Genomic DNA, 7,125 nt, shown 5'->3' with positions numbered 1-7,125 from the left:
GGGGTTTGAACTCAGGGGCTTGCACTTGCCAGGCAGGTACTCTATCCTTTGAGCCAGCTGATAGATATGTTAAAAACCAATAACTCTCCTAATGATGAGACAGGAAACAAATTTTAAAATGAGATCCAATTCACCATCAAATATAAATACTAAATGCTGAGACATAAGGCAGAGAAAAAAAAATTAAGTTTCCCAGAAAAGCATAATAGAAGACTTGAATAATGCCAAAACATATCATGTTTTTCAATAGAAAATCCAAATATTATAACTTCATGTTTTAACACAAAAGAATTTCTTCCAGAATTTGACAAAATGCATTTTAAAATAATTTGGAAATGAATCATCAAAAGAGCAAAGAATATTCTAGAAAAAAGAACAATGACAATAGATAATATTTAAATAAGTCATTAAAGAGCAATAACTGAAAGGGTGTGGTAATAGAGAAAAATTAGTATTGTTCCTCAATGAAATCAAAGTCCAAAAGTAGACTTTATGTCATCAGAGAATTTTATATATATATGTATACATACACACACATATATATATATATATAAAGTGTAGTATAAAATGACAAAGAAAGGAAACAGCATGGAGAAGTTGGGCATGATAAGCAGAAAAATCGATTTATGTCTAAAAATAAATTCTAGATTTAGAAGAGATCAATTGGAAAGCGTGTTGCAGACAACGCAGAAGGAGTAAAATGGTGCACAGAACTCCTCGACCTTCCATGGTACTGTATCCCAATGAAGCCCTCCTAAGTTGGAAACACCACATTGCACACTCCTATCCTACCAGACATCCTCCCACAGGACACATGTTCACTGTTGGGATGGCATGGCTGTCTGGGGGCTTTGTCTCTCTGCCACTGCCCAGCACCATCTCTGAGTGTGGTACTGCAAATGGCTAGCCCAGAAAGAGAGAGAAAGTCAAAGCATGGCTTCTACTAAGTGCAGGTTACTTTCTCACCATTGTAAAGTCAAAGACAGCAAGTCAGGCACTGTCTGTATTTATCTCATCTGAGAAACAGTACAAGGCCAAGGTTGGGTAAATTACAAAGAGGACACACTGACAGACTAAGCCATATTAAATATATGCATACACAAACCCAGAAAGAAAAAGAAAGTAATATGATAAGGAAAAAATTTCTCTCAAATGGTCACTTAACTTTTTCTTTTTTTTTTTTTTTTAATCTTTTAGTTCTGGGGATTGAGCCCAGGGCCTCAAGCATGCTAGACAAGTGCTTTTCCACTGAGCTATATCCCAGCACTGGTTTTTTTTTTCTTTTCAAGATAGTATGGCTATGTACCCGGCTAGCCTGGAATTTACCATTGTCCTGCCTTTGCCTCCCAAGTGCTGGAATTACATGCCTTTGACACCACCCCTGGCTTAACCATTTCTTTTAACTTGATCTTTTTTGAGACTCTGAAGGAAGTTAGGAACTCCTTTACATTTACATACAGACACTCATACGTCCACAGGTACCTGCAGAAACACACACTCGCACACATCCACATTGACAGACAAACATACAGACACAGGCACAGACTCATAAAGGACACATATTCCCATTTGGGACTGGTGGACCCCCTACACCCTCCTGGATCCAAGGATAAGAATGCCTCATCTAAAAAGAATAATACATTAAGATATTTAAGAACACCCCAAGGCCGAATAAATAAATGAGCCAAAGGCATGACCAAACAATTCGCTGAAAAGGAAATAGAGTAAACACAAGGGCAAATAATCGATAAGCATAAAATAATGTTCCAGCTCTGACAACTAAATTATCAAATCAAGATGAAACTGATTTTACAAAGCAAACTAATGCTGATGAGGTTTCAGGAAAATTGCCACATTGCTGGTCCCTTTTGAAAAGTAACTTAAAATACCTCACAAGAGCCCAAAACATCAATACTTTTCGACCTAATTGCCCTTTTTCTGGGAATTCACACTCATGAAATAAGTTGGAAGTACAAAGATCCTTAAAGACCTTCATCAGTGTTCAGGAATGATGTTGTGTGGAAGCAGTACTCTTAAGTATGAGAAAGGGCAGGGAGACCACCAAACAATTTTAGGAATTGATTTAACAGGATACTGTACTGTCATTAAAATGAAAATAAGAACAGGTTATGATGTGCTAAATAAAAAATTGATACAGTTAATATTATAAATTTAGGGTGAATGCTATATTTTTTAATTTTTTCTTTTATTTTTTATGGGGGGGTGCAGCACTGGGGTTTAAACTCAGAGCTTTGTGTTTGCTAGGTAGGTGCTCTATCATGTGAACCATACACCCAGTTCTTTTTGATTTTAGTTATTTTTCAGATAAGGTGTCTTGCTTTTTTCCCAGGGCTAGCCTGGACCTCCATTCTCCTACACATGCCTCATGGGTAGCTGGGATTACAAACATTCTCCAATATACTTGGCCTCCTTTAATGTTATAAATAAAAAGTATTCCTTGCTAAGCATGGAGAGGACATTGTACTGTAATAAGCTCTGAGAAAGGGAAGGTCTTAGAGAGATTATGGGGCTGAAGTTCAAATACAGGACCCTGACTTAATCTGATTGGGTGCATAAGCTATTTGAGCCCAGCAGGGCCCTAGGTACTTCTGAGAGAAAACCCCGAGTTTTCTCTTTCCCTCCCCTTCCCTCCCTTCCCCTCCTTTCCTCTATTCTTTCTTTCCTTCTCTTTTTTTGCCTTTTTAGAGGGATGTGTGGTTCTTATATTCATGATTATGACTTGAGCCTACTACCAATCCCAACAACCTTAGGAAGGATTCAAAATATCTGTTTCAGTACTGGAACAAAGGATATTTTGCAGTAATATACTACAGATTAGTGTGAAGGAAATAAAATCTCCCTACCATGTGACTTGACCTTCCTCACACTTGTTTTCTTCCATTGCTGAACTTCTAGTAGTATTTGTCACATGGTCACTGCTCATTAACTATCACATGGATGGATGGACAGATGGGGCAAAGAAACACCCACGGAAGAAGCAAAGAGAAGCAAGCTTGTAAAGCCAGAAACTCTGAGCAGATCATGGCTATGGAGATCCAATCTTTTGAGCAAATCAAAAGATTGAGAGACTGCTACAGGCCCACACTTCAACCAAGCCCTTGGCCACAGCATTCACCCTTCTTCCCCTGAGATGTACTGGGCATGGCGCACCAAGCTGAGATGGGTAACTAGATGTGTTAGAAAGTAGTATAGCATCCCCAGCTAACTGAAATAACAAAAGCAAAATATGTTTGAATGGCTGCTAAGTGGTCCTGCTCAGGGACTCTGGTAGAAATGTTTTTCAATTTCCACTGGAACTTTGGCTTCACCCAATGGCTGGGAACAGAGGCTGGCATTGAGGGTGAGAAGAGAGCAAGTCTTAAACCCAAAAATTACTTGGGGAAACTGTGCTTTCCCAGCCTCCCACATGGAGGAGGGTGAAAGGATATGTTCCACAAAGAACTAAGATTCCCTGACTAACAACTGAGTTACCAGAATTTATAACCTGCACCACATGGTGAATTGAACAGAATAACCACTAAACCTTCAGCTCTATAAAATTTCTCTTTTTCTCCATGTTTGAGATTAAAACATCTGAACTTGCCCCTTCTCTGACAGACTTCACCTGTTTCCAAAACATATGTAAAAGAAGAACAACCATCTGACAAAATCTTAATCTCTCTAGTTACAAAGGAAGAAACCAAACCAGACAATAATCAGAATAAATGTTCCCCCACGAAACAGACTTATCCTAAAAACAGAAAAAAAATTCGTTAAGTTTGTATTTTCCATGAGATTAGAGAGTATATTGCATTTTTGAAAAGGTATCATGTGAGATAAGACCACTTTACTTTAAGATGGAAAGTGTGAATACAGAATTTTCAAATGCAGTCATTTCCAGTGAATGGAATAAATAATTTAAATTGTTCAGAAAAAGAAAATCTTCCAGAATTCAGAGAGAAGCAGAGAGATGAAAGAAATGAGCAAAAACATAAGAGTGAGTCTAAAATTGGTAATAACAGTTTGAAGGAAAGCATCCATAAAGAGCAGGTAAAAATAATTAAAAGAACTCACATCTAGACATATCCTGATGAAGTTTCCAATTATCAAGCAAATGGGAGATGAGTCAAGAATTAATAAGATTTTAAATTTTAAAATAGGGTCAACCAAAATAATATAAGAATGCAGATAACTTCTGGAAGAATAGAAAATATAAGATAGAAGGCATGAACAGTATAACTAAAGAGTGTGAAAAAATAAGAAACAACAACAAAAAGTGATAGGGTTAAGAAGAAAGATAATATTCATCACAATAAATATAAACAGATAAAACTTCTTTCTAAAAAGACACAGACTATCCTATTGAGTGTAAGACCGAACTCTACTTGAACCAAAATGATAATGTTTAAAATAAAAGAAAGAGCAAAAAGATATAAGACATTGTTAGTCTGCAAAAAAAAAAAAAAAAATATATATATATATATATATAAAAGACATCGTTAGTCTGCAAAAAAAAATACAGGGACAACGTTAATATAAGAAGTTGAATTTGAATCATAAGTTTTATTGGAAAAATAGGACTGAATTATTTTTGTGAAAGCAAAGTCTTCATTTATAGTGAGAAATGAACTTTAGGCACTAAATAACATGGCAACATGATACATAAAGCAAACAGTCATGATAAGAAACTTCACCAACACTGCTTTGCTCACATTTTCACTCCTGACCATAATGGAGACCTAGAAGACCAGCCTCCTGTCACAAACATCTAGAGAGCTGGGCAGGATGTTTGAATCAACGGTTTTAGGGTAAGTCTTAAATCCAATAAAACATTATCATCCTTGCAAAGAAAACAGAAAGATATAGCCATTTATGAAGAGAAATATCAGTGTATTGAAACTGACTCAGACATGATACTGATGCAGATACAAAGACATAGACTCACTACTATAAATGTATTTCCCATGTTCCAGAAGCTGGAGAAAGCACAGCAATTTTAATACAGACAGGGCAAATCTAAAAATCATTTAACTTAAACTTCTAGAGATAAAAATTACAATGTGTGAGACAAAACAAAGTTTGCGATTATCAGTAGCTTTGATTTTATGTAAGAAAATAGTAGTAAAGGTGAAGACAGAATAGGAACTATTCAAAAAGAAAAACAAAGAGAAAAGACATTGAAAAGCTTTAACAGAGCATCCATGAGCTGTGGGAAAACTTCAAGTGAACCAATATAGTTGCCATTGGAGTCCTTGAAAGTCTCAGAAGATAGAAAATATATTTGAACAAGTAATGACAGAGAGTTTTCCAAATGAGGTTAAATCTATATGCCCACAGATCCAAAAGGTTAACAAACCACAAGCACAAGAAACATTTAAAAAGAAAATAAAAAAGACCACATTAAGGTACATCACAATCAAATTGCTTAAAAATAATGATGAAGAGAAATTATCTAAAGTAGCCACAAAAGAGAGATATATTATGTACGGAGAAACAGAGATAGAATGACATCAGAGTTCTTATCAGAAATAATCCAAGATGTAAGATGTTCCTTGCAAAATCATCTTTAAAGTACTGAAAGAAAAAGACTTTCAACATAAAATTCTACAACCAATAAAAAAAAGGCAAAATACATTTTTAAATACACAAGCTGAAAAAAGAATTCATCCAAAGACTTTTACCTTGGGAAGTGCTAAAAAATTATCTTAAAGAAAGGAAAAATGCTTGTAAAGAAATATGAATCTACAAAAAAATTAGCCCCAGAAATGGCAACTACCTGGGTAAATAAAATACTAACTCTTTATGACTTAAAGCTCTTCAAAAGATAATTGACTATTTGAAGCAAAATAATGACTTGGGATTATAATATGTAAAAATAAAATGTATGATAAAATACAGCTCAACACTTTTAATGGAAACAAGGCAGTATATATACCAGTAAAGTATTATATTATTGCTTGATGGTAAACTGTGATAAATTGAAGTTGTATGCATTTAGGCCTAAAGCAATCACTTAAGTGAAAGAGATATAATTAATAAGCCCATTAAAGAGATCAAAATTAAAGTAAGGAAAATAGTATATCATGCTAATATTGATCAAAAGAGAGCTGGAATAAGCTGGGCACCCGTGGCTCATGCCAGTAATCCTAGCTACTCAGGAGGCAGAGATCAGAATTGTGGTTTGAAGCCAACCTGGGCAAACAGTTCATGAGACCCTATATTGAAAATATCCAACACAAAAAAGGGCTGGTGGAGTGGCTCAAGTGGTAGAGCACCTGCCTAGCAAGCATGAGGCCCTGAGTTCAAACCCCAGTACCACCAATTAAAAAAAAAAGAAAGAAAAGAGAAGAAAGCTGTATATATGAATTAATATCAGTCAAACTGTATTTTAGAGCAAAGAATATAGCCAGAGATAAGGAATGTTATTTCATAACAATAAAGTGGCCAATTCATCAGGATGTAATAACCCTAAAGTTCTATGTGCCTTTTAAATAGGTTTCAAACTACATGAAGCAAAAACTGGTAAAACTGCCAGGAGATAAGCACAAACCAACAGCTCATGTTGAGTATATTAACACCTTCCTCAATCGACAGAACAAGTAAATAAAAAAAGCAGCAAGCATATGGAATATTCATAGAGAACTCTCAACCAACTTGGCTTGCTTGACTTTTATAAAACATACTACTCAACAACCTAAGAATATACATTCTTTTTACATGTACACAGGACATTTACCAAAATAGATCATATTCTGGGCCATAAAAAACATCTCAATCTGAAAGAATTCAAGTCATACAAAGTATGCTTTCTGAGCATAGTGTAAATAAATTACCAATAACAGAACTAACAGAGACCAATAACAGAAAAATATTTGGATACAAAATAGCATAATTCTAAATAACCCATCAGTCACAAAAGAAACCAAAGAAAGAGGGGCTGGGGATAGCTCAGTGGTAGAACACTTATCTAGCATGTGCAAGGTGGAAGGTTAGAATGGAAGGAAGGAAGGGAGGGAGGGAAGCAGGAAGGAAGAAAGGAAGGAAGGAAGGAAGGAAGGGTAAATAAGAAATTCCAAAGCATTTTGAAAGGAATAAAAATTAAAACACAACATACTCACATTTCTA

At 35.4% G+C, this 7,125-nt stretch overlaps 1 non-coding gene across 1 annotated transcript; it reads left to right on the top strand.

Annotated features, from left to right (window-relative positions):
• The first annotated feature begins 6,248 nt into the window (after nt 1-6,248).
• Nucleotides 6,249-6,321, top strand: Trnaa-agc (transfer RNA alanine (anticodon AGC)). Its single transcript has one exon. It is a non-coding gene; the product is annotated as a tRNA-Ala (tRNA).
• Nucleotides 6,322-7,125: the final 804 nt, after the last annotated feature.

The sequence above is a fragment of the Castor canadensis genome, chromosome 13 (genome assembly GCF_047511655.1).
Source record: "Castor canadensis chromosome 13, mCasCan1.hap1v2, whole genome shotgun sequence".
Taxonomy (NCBI): Eukaryota; Metazoa; Chordata; class Mammalia; order Rodentia; family Castoridae; genus Castor; species Castor canadensis.
This window is presented reverse-complemented; position numbering and strand designations above follow the sequence as displayed.